This window comes from Rhinatrema bivittatum, chromosome 2 (genome assembly GCF_901001135.1).
Source record: "Rhinatrema bivittatum chromosome 2, aRhiBiv1.1, whole genome shotgun sequence".
Classification (NCBI taxonomy): domain Eukaryota; kingdom Metazoa; phylum Chordata; class Amphibia; order Gymnophiona; family Rhinatrematidae; genus Rhinatrema; species Rhinatrema bivittatum.
Genome location: NC_042616.1, coordinates 438,725,069 through 438,740,061, shown reverse-complemented (window position 1 = coordinate 438,740,061; position 14,993 = coordinate 438,725,069).

Sequence of the window (14,993 nt, the reverse complement as noted above, 5' to 3'; positions counted from 1 at the left end):
CACAGAAACCAAAATACAAGCTTGTTTCTCACAGATTCCTATCTCACTGACAGGAGCCAGGTGAACTGAAGATTCCCGGAGGTTACAGCTTTAATGAAAGGTCTGGCACCAGCAACAGAATTCAGGCCTACTATCTATTCAGAACACAGACTTACTATCTATTTACAAAACACAGATCAAAAGGAGATCAGAAGAAACAAAGTGCATCAAAGCCATGTTGATAAAGGAACTTTTATGGTGGGAGGAGATTGTTTTCAGGATAGACAAGTTTAGTTTATGACATTGACAAATTGGTGAAGGATTTTCTCACAAGCATTTTCTATGTATAGTTGAAAGTATAAAATAACAGTGTGCACTAGATATTACAAGACACAGTGTTGCTATGCCCATCTTGAAGGATAGCTCCTGTTCTTCCAAAGATATGAAATATTAAAAATTATATTTGTTCTAAAATTCTGAGTCATATCTTTGTTTGAAAAAGTGCTGACAAGCGCCTTATTAAAGTCTAATATTTAGACATTTTTGGCGACAGCAACGAAGGGACATTAATAGCTGTTGCTATTATTATTATTCTTTGCTGTAGTGTTACTTCTGGTGGACAGAAGTGTACAGTACGTTCTCGGACATTTAATTGGCTTTCCGTCCGAAGGAATTTTCCCAGATGGGCTGGACGTAGTACCCGGAAGACAGTTGAGCTCAGAGAAGAGATTTAATGAAGTTTTTAAGCTGCCCTGGAGGTTCTGCATTTTTTTTAGGATCCATTATGTAAGTATGTAACTAATTTTCAGAAAAAAAACCAAAAATAATCTGTAAGTATAAATGTTTTATTCTGGTGTACAGTGTATAGATTGTGTGTTAAATCTTCTATAAAATATTGTGTTTGAGGGCTTCTGTTTAAAAAAAAAAACAGAAGAGAGAAAGGGGGAGGATCAGAATCAATAAGGTGACTGGGATAGAAGTTATTAAAGCAGGTCAGCGGGTGCAGATACGGAAATTTCGAAGTTTGTTTGTAGTATATTTTTATTAAGCTGTTTCACGTTTCTTTGGTGTTTAGTAAACTTTCAGTGTCCAGAGGGTTAGTTAGCACCAGTGGTCTTTTGTCCTCAGACCGCATGGCTTAGAAGCTTGGGTCTGCAGCTGTTTCAAGTTACACCTGTGAGGGCACGGGAGTGGTTTGAGAGGCATCTTTAAGGGCAGTGGTGATTTTTACAGACTGCAGCACCCTCCTTTTGAAGCTATCAAAAGGAGGAAGAGGGAATTATGAAAAGTTTGAAGTTAAATTGGGTAAGTTTGAAAGTTATAATTAGTATGATAAGGAGTTTTTATTTAGTGGATTTTTTTACCAAAGTTTGGTTGTTTCTTGTACAGGAAGGTGCTAACGGTTTGAATCTTCTAAAGCAGGCTATAAATGTGGTTAATCTTTTCTTTTCCTCCTCTGATTAGCTTTAACAAGGAAGCCTATTTTTTTGTTTGTGTGAATCTATTTATATAAGTTAAGATTTTGTGTAAAATGTTGCCTTGTCAAAAAGTTTAGTGATTGCAGTTAAACTTAAATCTGGATATTTGTAAAATGCTGGCAGTGTTGTATATAGGGACATTTCACTCAATTGCTGCAGTTCATTAAACAGAGAAAGGAATTTTTCAGTTCTATGCTGTTTTTCTTCTCCCCCCTCCCTCTCACGATAGTACAGGGTGGAGTGGTTTACTGTAAACATAGAAACATAGCAATGATGGCAGAAGGAGAACAAGCAGCCCAGCTAGTTTCACACATATTTTTTCTTATACTTATCTGTTTTTTTTAGCTCTTTGGTTCTATTTCCCACCATGAATGTAGAGATGCTCATATTTGCATCTAAGTTTTTAGAACTGTGTTATTAATGAGAGTTTATTGTGAAGAGATTTTAGAACAATGTGAGGTGTGTTTCATTTTTGAGAAATTCCAGATTTTCATTTGGTAAGAAAGAAAGCATGAAACTGTGTTTATTTAAAGCCATTCATAATTAGATTTGATTTATCATTGGAAAGGGATGTATTGTCTTTTTCTTGTTTTAAAATTCCCATGGCGTAAATTACTAGTGGTCAGGTGCATAGGCAGAGAGACAGAAAGGAAAAATAGGTCGATCCAGTAACGTGCAGTTAAAGATTGCCCGTCTGTAACGTGCTGGGAGCGCACAATACAGACGAGTAAGGCCATCCAGCCATACAGTCTCCAGTTTCACGCGTCCTTAGCGCTTCCTAAAATAAACACCTAACCCTTTCCGCACCCAGCATGTAAATGAACGAAAAAGCTGTATAATGAAGGAATTAGCTATTCCCCTCCGATACTGTAACGGGCGCTGATATTATCTCCTTAGGAACGCGCTGTTTTGCCGCGGCCTTAACCTGTTAGTTTACCGCCTCCCCCTAGTAGGAGTTAGGACTGTGTAACAAATCCATCGACACCGCTTAAGATACTCAAACACAATAAAACAATAAGCCTGGCACCTTCCTTGATGTAGTACGTCCTGGATGCCCCCCCCCCCCCCCAGGGCGCCCGCCACTACCCCTTTCATCAGCTGCATCCACCCATTATGCCCCTCACGGGCATGTCCCGCTTCACAGAGCGCTCCCACTCAAATCCGTTCATGGGTATATACCCTTTCGCCCCCCTCACAGCGCCATGCTACCACTGCGACCCGGAGGAGGTGAGGCACAGCGGCGAAGACAGACGGGAGAGGAGAAAAAGCAGAGCCGAGCAAAGCAAAAGCGTGCAGCAAGCCGGCGAAATAGAACTGCGAGCAGAGGCAATAGCAGCGGTTCGGTAAGCCTGGCACCCTCCTTGATGTAGTACGTCCCGGATGCCCCCCCCCCCCCAGCGCGCCCGCCACTACCCCTTTCATCAGCTGCATCAACTGCGACCCGGCAGTCCCGTGAGGCCTACAAAAAAAAAAATCCCCGGCTCCAGCGCCCCCGCACTGGCCCGCCGACTCTCCCCCCCCCCCCTCCCGATCGGGCAGATAGGCGGCGGCGACGAAAACCAAAGCAATTTTTTTTTTTTCAAAAAGCAACATCACACATTGCATAAAATAATTTTTCCAGCCTTAAAGCAACTTACTTTTGGGATCTGTCAAGATCCCAAAAGTAAGTCGCAAAAGTAACTTACTTTTCTGAAGCCATAAGGAACTTGATCTTAGCTCCTCCGGACGAAGACGAAGATGGCCGCCTGCATGGGGAAAGCGTGCAATTGGCCGCTGAAGACGTGACCTCACGTCTTCAGCGGCCAATTGCACGCTTTCCCCCGTGCAGGCGGCCATCTTCGTCTTGAGCTACGATCGTGATGGCTTCAGAAAAGTAAGTTACTTTTGCGACTTACTTGACAGATCCCAAAAGTAAGTCTCTTTAAGGCTGGAGAAATTATTTTATGCAATGTGTGATATTGCTTTTTGAAAAAAAAAAATTGCTTTGGTTTTCGTCGCCGCCGCCTCCTTGCCCGATCGGGAGGAGGGGGGGGGGGGGGGTAGAGTCGGCGGGCCAGTGCGGGGGCGCGGGAGCCGGGGATTTTTTTTTTTTTTTGTAGGCCTCCCGGGACTGCCGGGTCGCAGTGGATGCAGCTGGGGAGGGGGGGGCATCCGGGACGTACTACATCAAGGAGGGTGCCAGGCTTACCGAACCGCTGCTATTGCCTCTGCTCGCAGGTCTATTTCGCCGGCTTGCTGCACGCTTTCGCTTTGCTCGGCTCTGCTTTTTCTCCTCTCCCGTCTGTCTTCGCCGCTGTGCCTCACCTCCTCCCGGAGCAAGGCTGCTTTCGTGCCCTGCTCCGGGAGGAGAGACACAGCGACGAAGCAACAAAGACTTTTCGTGTTTTTTTACACTTCCTGGTTCCTGTCATTCCAAATGCCATTTGAAATGACATTTGAAATGACAGGTACCGTCGCACCCTGGTTACTGTATAGGCGCTGTATTAAGCGCCTATACAGTAAAATGGGTTACGCGGCCATAACCCTTCCCTACCGCTTTAAAGCTGCAGCATGCATTTGCATGCGATTAGAGGAGAGTATTGGGGAGTTAGTGAAGAGAACTGTGGGTGCGGGGAGGAAGGGTGCGCCTGACACTGCCGCACTGTTTCTACCGCGGCCTTACTGGATCGACCTGATTATAAGAAAAGAGAGCGACTCCATTTTAATGACTTGATCGGTTTAGTGTGAAAACAGAAATTTGTGTTGTTGAAAGTATGGGGAAGTGAATATTAGGGATGAGGGGTGACATGATGTTAAAGAGAGGATTGAGCTTTATTTTTATGCTGGATAAGGGTATGTAAAGTGCTTTATCACTTAACTAACCTATTCATTGAAGTGTAACAGTTGTTTGGCGGGAGAGGAGGTGACCCCCCCTTAGGAATGTGTTTGAGGAGAAAGAAAAAAAAACCTGGGAGTGAGTCACTTTTAAAATGAATTGTACAGTTCTGCTGATGTAAGAGTTTTGAGATTTTTGTTTGCTATTGTAAAGTGTTTGGTTGGGTATGGTAGAGGATAGAGTAAGTATGTGATAGAAGAGGGACTAAAGATATAAGTTATTTAATTAAACTGATGTAAGAAAAAGGAAAAAAAAAAAAAAGGGAGAAAAGATCTCATATGCCTACCATCCAGGCTGAGTTTTTGTTAATGAAAGACCTTATGTTATATTCTAATGATGATAGATATTTCTCAGTTTTGCTTATACCTCACTAGATGCTAACTTTTAGATGAAGGGAATGATTGGGTTTTTGTTGATGGGAGCTTAGGTATACAGATCCGAAGGGAGAAATAGCTTAACAACACAATAAAACAAGGAGATCCCTCATATATAATTGCAGGTTCTGGCTAATGCATATGAATGAGTGCTCAGGGTTGGGCACAGTAGGGAATGAATTGCTCTTGGGTATAACAAAGTCTATCCTTTAAGTGAGTTAGGAGTTTATAGCACAGAAAAAAAAAACAAAAACAAAAAAGGGTTTTAGATTTGTAAATGGAAGTAGCTCTTATCACAGGGGACAGCGCCTCTTAGAGGTGGAACAATAGAAAGGAAAGTAGCTTTATGACTGCTTTTTGCTGAATTAAGGTATAACAGAAGTTTGACTTTTAAGGAAACTGTAATGTCATTTTTAAATTTAATTTTAATCATTATATTCATTGTCATATGTTAGATTTCTTTTCAGGGTATCAAGGCACAAAGCACATCTGTCTCTGTTCCATGGGAGATGACGGTTACAGTTTTTTCCAGTTTGATTCCTTTTCAATTTTTTAATAGATCTATTTTAATTTTAATCCTGATTTTTTGTTTTCTTTTGTGGATCGATCCAATTCTTTTATATTTTTAAAGTACTTTTTAATTTTTTGAGCTCAAAAGTTTGTCATGTTGTCTGTTATATGTTAAATGAGTGATACGGGAAATGAAGAACGAATGAATGCATGCATTATGTAGTCAGTTTTGTGAAATATATGTTTTAATGTAATGTCTGAGTATTTATGTTTGTGGTCTGGACCATTGTATGATTCAAAATAGTGTGGGGAAATATTATGCAAATTAGATATAGGGAGAACATGACCTAATAGCATTTTCTTGGTACTTAATTTGATTTGTTGTACTTTTATTTAGGTTTGAATCCATACACATGCATCTAATCTAATGAGCTAAGAGATTCTGCTCTGCCATCACTGAATCCTACTAAAAGAATTATATACGCACTGACTGCAGAAATTATCCTTGGCCACTATATGGACTGAAATGCTTACAATTTATACCTGATCTTTGCTTTTCTCTTTGTTCTGTGGGAGTGACTTTATGCAGAATCTAGGCTCTCATTCTCTGCCAGTACTTAGGTGTTCAAGTTTAATGATATCACCTGAAGTGATGCTATTTTTATGATTTTGTATGTTCCAAGTTTAGTAGTATTTTCCAGTCTTAGAATTTCTAATACTTATGTGTATTTCTATGCTGAATCAGCTAAATGAATATGTACTAGGTTTTTCTTTATCTTTATCTATGGAAGCTGCTTTGATTACATAGAAGGCGATGTGTCTCAGTGTGATTCAAATATGATAATTCATGATTCAAGAGGGATATCTATATATATTCCTCTTCCACACCAGCATAGATTATAAGCTATTCCTATTCTTTTGTTTTGCAGCTTGCACTTATAGTAATCTCTTTGCTGATCTTTAATATCTCAATATTCTATTTTTTATTCTAATTTCTTCGCTGAACCCTTTTTGAATATCTTTTTCCTATGACACTATCTATTAGATTTTACTTAATGACTGTTTCATTCTCTCTCACAAATATTTCTTACTAGTGTAACCTTTGATGCTTATTATGAGATTGTTCTCCTTGAAACAAATACACACTTTATACATGAGGAGCACTGTCATAGGGATCTATAAATATTCTATACTATATCTTCTTGCATACTAATTATTGTTCTTTTCTTGTTATCTTGACCTTAGCACTATAAACATGACCTGTGAGTTAAAATATTCTGTTTATCCTGCTAGTTTGTCTTTTTCTTTGTCCACTATAATGGACTACTTTTTACATTAATTTTTCTGTCCCCTCTCAGACTAATTTATTTTTTCTGCCAGGTGTTTCGTTTTTCAATGTTCTATTTCTCTTCTATCATATATTCGTACTAGTTCTTCCCTATTACATGTACCTACTTCTATCCCTGGTTCTCAGTATGACACAGTTCTCCTTGCAGAGACGCATTCCTTATAAACAGTGCAACAAGAATACATATATACTTTCTTCTTTAATGCTTCTTTTAGTTCTTGCTTTATGCTAGTTATATTAGTATGTGATGCAATATTATATGATTTGTAGCATACAGACTATTTTCTAGTAGGAACAAATCATTCTCTTCATACTATTAGTTTAAGTATAGTATTTCCTCCTTATGCAATGAAATTTCTAGTTTAAGACTAAAATTATGAAAGTATTACATTTGTAATTTAACCATAGAACTAGATAATTTCTATTGTAATTCAGTTTTAATGTTATTGGTTGATTAGCCAGTGAATGCTTGTGGGAGTATCATTTACATTAATTAGGAATCTAGAGGGACACACAACTATGCACTACACCTGATAAATACCAAGGTTAGTGGTTAGGACACACTTTTAAGTTCCTTTGTTATGGCTCATCATCGAAGACTGGTTGATGTGCCACCTTTACCATTGAAGGTGACACAAGAGGGAAATGATATAATAATTCAGAACTTTGGCTCAGAACTTTGGCTCATTTAGCCATTCCCAGAATCCTCAGCTGGCTGATTCACACTGACACTGCTGAGATATAGTGAACTTCTGACCACCTCAGACTCAAGAATGTGGAAGATCTGGGAAACTTGTAGGCTCTGCAAAGCCTATAATTAAAGGCCAGGAGGGCATCAATGGCAATATTTAAATCATAATACAAGGAAGCTTGGTTCTCACAGAAACCAAAATACAAGCTTGTTTCTCACAGATTCCTATTTCACTGACAGGAGCCAGGTGAACTGAAGATTCCCGGAGGTTACAGCTTTAATGAAAGGACTGGCACCAGCAACAGAATTCAGGCCTACTATCTATTCAGAACACAGACTTACTATCTATTTACAAAACACAGAAGATCAAAAGGAGATCAGAAGAAACAAAGTGCATCAAAGCCATGTTGATAAAGGAACTTTTATGGTGGGAGGGGATTGTTTTCAGGATAGACAAGTTTAGTTTATGACATTGACAAATTGGTGAAGGATTTTCTCACAAGCATTTTCTATGTATAGTTGAAAGTATAAAATAACAGTGTGTACTAGATATTACAAGACACAGCGTTGCTATGCCCATCTTGAAGGATAGCTCCTGTTCTTCCAAAGATATGAAATATTAAAAATTATATTTGTTCTAAAATTCTGAGTCATATCTTTGTTTGAAAAAGTGCTGACAAGCGCCTTATTAAAGTCTAATATTTAGACAACTCTTCCCCAACACACAAGGGATTTCTATTCATAAAGATGTTATTGTACATTTAGTCTCATGCAGGATCTTTATCCTGTTGGACTGACTCTATGCCATCCTGGACATAAAGCAGCATTCCGCCTCCAAGATGCTCCTCTCTTTCATTATGATATAATTTCTATCATGGTATAGCACTATCCCATTGGTTATCCTCTTTCCACCATGTCTCTGAGATGCAATTAAGTCTATGTCATCATTCCCTGCTGTACATTCTAATTCTCCCATCTTACTTCTTAGACTTCTGGCATTAGCATACAAACATTTCAAAGTGTGTTTTTTGTTTGTATTAACATTCTGTTTTTCAGTTGTCAGGGATAAATTAGAATCTTTTAACTCAGGTGAGTTTTTAATTATAGGCACTTGGACTACTTTTGTTATTAGTGGAACTTCTCTGTTGGAATCCCCTAACTGTAATGCTTCATTAGTAATCTTTGACGATACCTCCCTCCAAACCATGCACTGCTGAGTGACTATCGGTTTTCCCCTTTGTTCTAGATTAAAAGCTGCTCTCTCTCCTTTTTAAAGGTTAGTGCCAGCAGCCTGGTTCCAAGGTAGTTAAGGTGGAGCCCATCCCTTTGTAAAAGTCTCCCCTTCCCCAAAAGGTTCCCCAGTTCCTTACAAAACTGAATCCCTCTTCTATGCACCATCGTCTCATTCATGCATTGAGATTCCGGAGTTCTGCCTGCCTCTGGGGACCTGCACGTGGAACAGGGAGCATTTCAGAGAGGTTTTGGATTTCAGCTTTCAATCTAAGATCCTAAATTTGGCTTCCAGAACTTCCCTCCCACATTTTCCTATGTTGTTGGTACCCACATGTACCATGACAGCTAATTCCTCCCCAGCACGGTCTAAAATCCTATCTAGGTGATGCGTGAGGTCTACCACCTTCGCACCAGGTAGGCATGATACCAGGTGATCCTCATGCCCACCAGCCACCCATCTATCTCCATTCCTAATAAATAAATCACCAACTATGATGGCCGACCTGACCCTTCCCTCCTTGGCAGAAGCCTTGAGAGACACATCCTCGGTGAGAGATAATAATGCACCATCTGGAGAGCGGGTCCTTGATGCAGGATCATTTCTTGCTGCACTAGTTTGATGATCTCCAATCATGAGACCTTCCTTCTCCATTTCAGCACCAGGTATGCCAGACTGGAATTGAGCCTTGGCTACTATGTCCATGAAGATCTCATCTATATATCTCTCTGTGTGCCTCAGTTGGAACATATACATCTGTTTAGCTTAGCACTATGAATTTCAACTAGTATCAGGCCATAGGTATGGGGCAGGCAGCAGAGTGAAACACCCCAATGCAGTTCAGATGTATGAGACTGGTAGCCTACTGCAATTGCCTATGTAGAAAAATGTCTATGGGAAGTTTGTTATAAAAGTTGATAGCCAATGAAGAAGCGAATGTAGGAGCAATAGAAGATGGGATTGCTGCAACTGGCAGTGAGGGATGCCCTGGAGCTGGAGCCCAAGAACCACAGGAATCTAATTCTGAAGGAACTGATAGCTGCAGGAAAATAGCAGGGTATTTCTCTTAAAGCTTGAAAGGTAGGTAGTTTATCTATGTAAAGCTGAAAGAATTGGGGATGCCTAATGCCCAAATTTTCAATGGCCCGTGAGCATTAAAACTGGGGGTTACGTGCGTGGCTGGGTCATGCACACGCCAACACATTTTAGAAAAGGCCTGGCATGTGCTTAACCCCCAATACACGCAGAAGTGCTGGGCCAATGAAAAGTGTCAATATGGGGGATGTGGTCTAGGTGGGGGAGGGGCAGCACAGGGGCCAGCCGGGACAGTGGCCATTAGGTCCTGACCTGAGGAAGCATGCGCCGGCAGCTGGCCGGTGCACATAACTTGCTTTTACTCCAAAGGAGAGGGTAAATTATAAAACAAAAAAAAAAGGTAGGTAGGTAGGGGTTAGGGGTCTGGAAAGAGCGGAGAGGGGAAAAGGTAGGAAGGTTAGGTAGGGGTATAGGGAACTGAGGGAGGTGCTATTGCATCGCTGCATGTTTCTTTTGAAAATGCCCCCCCCCCCATTGCACGCAAAAGTGCGAACCCGCCTGCACATGTGCACGCAGATTATAAAATCAGGCGTGCATGGGTACGCGGATATCGTATTTTATACCTAGCCTTTACCTGGTATTTAAAGTAATAGTTACTGTGGACATAATTACCCTATCATGTAACAAATGGAATAGACAGATTATTACATTTCTCCTTTAAAAGCACAAAAGCCGTCCTCCAATCCCCCATATGAATTCTGTATGCATGAAGGGACATACAAATGGGCAAACTCCTTTGGCATACTCCTTCAGTTATACCTTACCATCAGTGACCTGCACCAGTGTATCCCTCTTCAGTAGGGTGGCCAACTCTGGTCCTCGAGAGCCACAAACAGTCCAGATTTTCAGGATATCCACAACTAATATGTATTAGATAGATTTGCATACAATGCAGTAAATGTAAATCTATATTAAGCATATTCATTGTGGATATCCTGAAAACCTTGCCTCTTTGTGGCTCTCGAGGGCCAGAGTTGGTCATCCTTGCTCTAGGACAGGGGTGGGCAGTTCCGGTTTTTGAGGGCCACAAACCAGTCTGGTTTTCAGGATATCCCTAATGAATATGCATGAGAGAGATTTGCACGCACTCTGCCTCAGTCGTATGCAAATCTATGTCATGCATATTCATTAGGATATCCTAAAACCTCGACAGGTTTGTGGCCCTCGAGGACTGGAATTGCCCACCCCTGCTCTAGGAAATAGTAACAGTGCTTGGGAACATGGCTTAAGGCCCCATTCTCATTGGGCATAGAGTGCTGTGCAAAGCAGAATGAGCTGCAAAAGCTCTGCAAAAACCTGCAGACAGGGAGTAATGCAAAGGAAAAATCACTGTCCTTATCCCTGCCGACAGGATGGCCCATGCAAGGTAGCATCTCATACAATGAGTCCTGAGTCACATGTGTTCAAATAGCCAGACTTGCATAAGGAGCAATATTTAAGTGTTTGTAGCAAGATGATCATTAAACAAAGCAATACTTTCCATTATAAGAGACTAAATATTTTGAGTCTAAAGAATAAATTATTATTTGACCTTTTTTTTTTTTCTTGAAGATTCATGGAACCAGTGTTAGAGATGGAAATAGTCTGGGTTACTGTCGCCAGCTTATCTTCCTCTTTGATTACTGCTCCTTACTGAGGTCACAAAGCATCAGTTATGAGTTGCTCATTTAATTTTCCCTCAAATGTGTCTGAAATGCAGTTTTTTTGAGTTTCAATTGCATGCCTACACATGTGTTTTAAACTCAAATGGAATGCATTTCAAACCTAGAATGGGAAAATTTGTTCAGATTGCTAAAAGGATGAGTTAGGAGATGCCATAAACTGAATCAAATAATTCCAGTCTATTTTTTACTTCACCCGGGTGAATGCAGTCACCTTACTCCTGGTTCAGATATGAATATTTGCAGAATTATACATCTTGGAAGATTTCAAAAATTCATGTTATTTTCAAATATTAGTATTATTTGAACCAGCACAACAATTCAAACCTTTCTCAGTAGATACATTTTTTTTCTAAAAATATCAATCTGTTTCAAACTGGGTCCAGATTGAATTTGATCATTTGAGTACACAAACTGAAAATTGTAGATTCATATCATCATCTGAAGCAGGTTGGAGAAAAATTGCCTATCCCCATTTCAGACTCAGTTGAAGGAAATACAAAGTGAGGATTATATTATATTTCTAGACCCATCACTCCAGGGGTACCGATCATGTAAAGGGTTTTTGGTCTTAGATATACACTCTGAATGAACCTATCCCAATATATCATATACAAAAAATAGAAATTTTAAATGATTTTATTCAGTTTAAAAACAATATAAGAAAAAAAATAGAAAGCATATATAAAAATCCCAGAAGTATAAGAACATTATTTAGAGATAAAAACAATTTACTGCCTGCAATTTTGCAAAATACATTATTACTGAGAAACTTTTCAATATTTTCTAGTGAATTAGACTCTTCAATATGCTATCCAACAAATATAACAGTGCTTTGGGAATCACTGACATCTTGCTCATTGAACCAAACTCATGACATTCACCATCTGATACACAGTTGTTCTCAGCTATAACCTCTGTTCTAGCTAGTTCCTGCCTTCTTTTGTCTGGACATTAGCTTTTTTGGTGAAACACTTTCACAGTGAAAATATTTCAGATTTTCTACTGTAGCAATCACACACAATAAAGAAAGTTATCAATTCTATATTTCAAAGAAACATTCAAAATCATAAAGATTTCCCTTCTTAAAATATATATGTTTGATCTGCTCTGTTTTGCTGCTGAAAGGAATGATTTTAATAGGACATCTTCCTATATCTGATCAGGTCCTCATTGTTAAAAAGTGGTGGTACATTTGAAATAATAACTTTAACTGAATGAGTTGACAAAGGCATAACAGAAACAAAAGTACGATCTTAAACACTCTTATCTATCTATCTATATATGTAATTTGAGTTTGGGAAGAAGTGGTGTCTGTCTGGAGCAGAGGACCTGAAGGCTCATTTGCATACTTCCCCCCTCCAGCAGCCCCAGAATACTCCAGAAGACACTGTGAGCTGTTTAGGTTTCAACATTCACAGCCCCTATGCTTCCAGCAGCAGAAATTGGAAGTCTCATTTGTATATTTCTTCCTAGCAGTCCCAGCAGAGGAATCCAGCAGACACTATGAGTTAGATAGATTTTAGTTTTTACATCCTCCATACTTCTAAGCGAAAAGGACCTGTGAGCTCATATGCATACTTCTCCTAGTAGAAGACTCTTAAAAATATTGTGAGTTTTCTAGGTTTAGGTTTCACAGATTCAACAATATTTCCAACAGTGGAGAGCCACAAGTTTGATTTGCATACTTTCCCCAGCAGCATCAACAGAATCACAGAGGACATTGTGAGCTATCTAGGTTTCATTTTTCATACTGCCTGTACTTTTTTTTTTTTTTTTACAGTAAATGAACTGAAGGCTCATTTGTATGCTTTTCCAAGCAGCCCTAGTTGAGGACATTATGACCTGTCCAGGTTTCAGCTTTCAAAACACCCTCACTGTTTCCAATAGCAAATAATTGGAACACTCTTTTACATATTTCCCCAGCAAAGGAATCTAGAGGACACTGGGAGCTGTCTAGGTTTCAGCTTTCATAGCCCCTACACTTTTTCTATCAGTAAAGAACTGAAAGGCTCACTTGCATATTTTTCCCAGCAGAGGACACTGTGAGCCATCTAGATTTCAGCTTTTACACTCTCTGCACTATTTCTAATTATAGAGTACCTGAAGACTTCTTTGCCTACTTCTCTCAGTAGCCCCAGAAGAAGAAACCATGAGCTGACAAAGTTTCAGTTTTCATAGCCCCCATACTGTTTTCAGCAGCAGAGAACTGGAATGCTCATGTGAATACTCCTAGCAAACCCAGCAGAGGATTTCACTGTGAGCCATGTAGGTTCTAACTTCCATAACCCCTACAGGCTATTCTGAGGCTACTAGGGGATGAGGGCAGGTTATGGTGGGACTGGGGCGGCAGTTGCAGTGACAAGTTGTGCTAGGGCTGAAGTGGGAAGGGCAGATTCTGCTGAGGTCAGAGTGGAGCTTCCATAGAATTATTCATGGGTGGCTTTGTAGGTTTGGAAAGGCTAGCTGGGGCTGTGCAATGGGGAGGGCAGAATGTGATGGGGCTGTACTCTGGCTTAGTGTGAGTGGGCGAGTGGGCAGGCAATTCATAGTGGCCTCTGGTGGATTTTCCTAGGCTAACTTCTTGGATGATCCCTTCTGTCTCTAACTACATCCTATGACAACATTTTTTTTAATATCCTTACTGACACATAGGATGGATGATTGTAAATACACAATCATGTCAGTTTTCTACTCATTTGGGACTCTCTTCTCTTTAGACCTCCTTGTTTGGAGAATAGTTGGTCTTTTCTTTCTTACATGTTTACTCTGAGTAATCTCCATGTAACAGATTTATTGTATAACCCATGAAAGCCAGCCAAAGAAATCAGGATGAAAAGAGCATGCTCAGTTTAGTGTACTCCACTTTATAGAAATTTAGAGGTAGATTTTAAAAGAATGCACGTGTGCGTCCATGTGCACGTGCTACCCTACGCGCACACATGGATGCCTGATTTCATAACATGCGCACGCAGGTGCGTGTATGTTATAAAATCGGGGGTTGGCGCGCACAAGGGGGTGTGCATTTGTGCAACCTGCGTATTCCAATGCCTGCCGCCTTCTGCAGTTTCCTACCCTCTAATCTAATCTTCCTACCTCTTCCCCTAACATTCCTGCCCCCTAGCCCTATCTTAAACCCTGCTGAAAACAAAATGGTTATCCTACCTCTTGCGCCTGCCTCAGGTCAGGCACAGGTTGCATGTGTCGGCACCCTGCCGGCACAGCGGCAAATGGCCGCTGTGCCGGGGGCCTGTAGCCCTGCCCTGCCACACCCCCAGACCACCCTGCCCCCTACCCACCCCTTTCTCGAAGCCCAGGGACTTACATGCGTCCTGGGGCTTTACATGCGTGGCCAGGCCTTTGAAAATAGGCCCAGTGCACGTAAGGCGATTTACGCGCATAGGCCTTTTAAAACCTGGCCCTTAGTTAATACATTTTGGGGTTTCTATGCATGATAATAGTATGACCATGCTACTTCTAACATTTCTTACTGTAAGCATGTTAATTTTTTCACATAACTCCAGAACTGGCTTTTTAACAAACCTGTAAACTTTTTTTTTTGTAAGCCCACACTAAAATCGGTTTTATTGTATGTGCCCTCTTATGTTCTTGCAGCCTATGACCTTGCCTTCTGCTAGATCACAATCCTTTACTATAGCACTTTCTGGAGGCAGCAGTCTACCACATCAATGAGCTAAAACTTCACTATTTTCACTAGATGGTGGATTTTTCCCTGAATTAGCTATCCCAA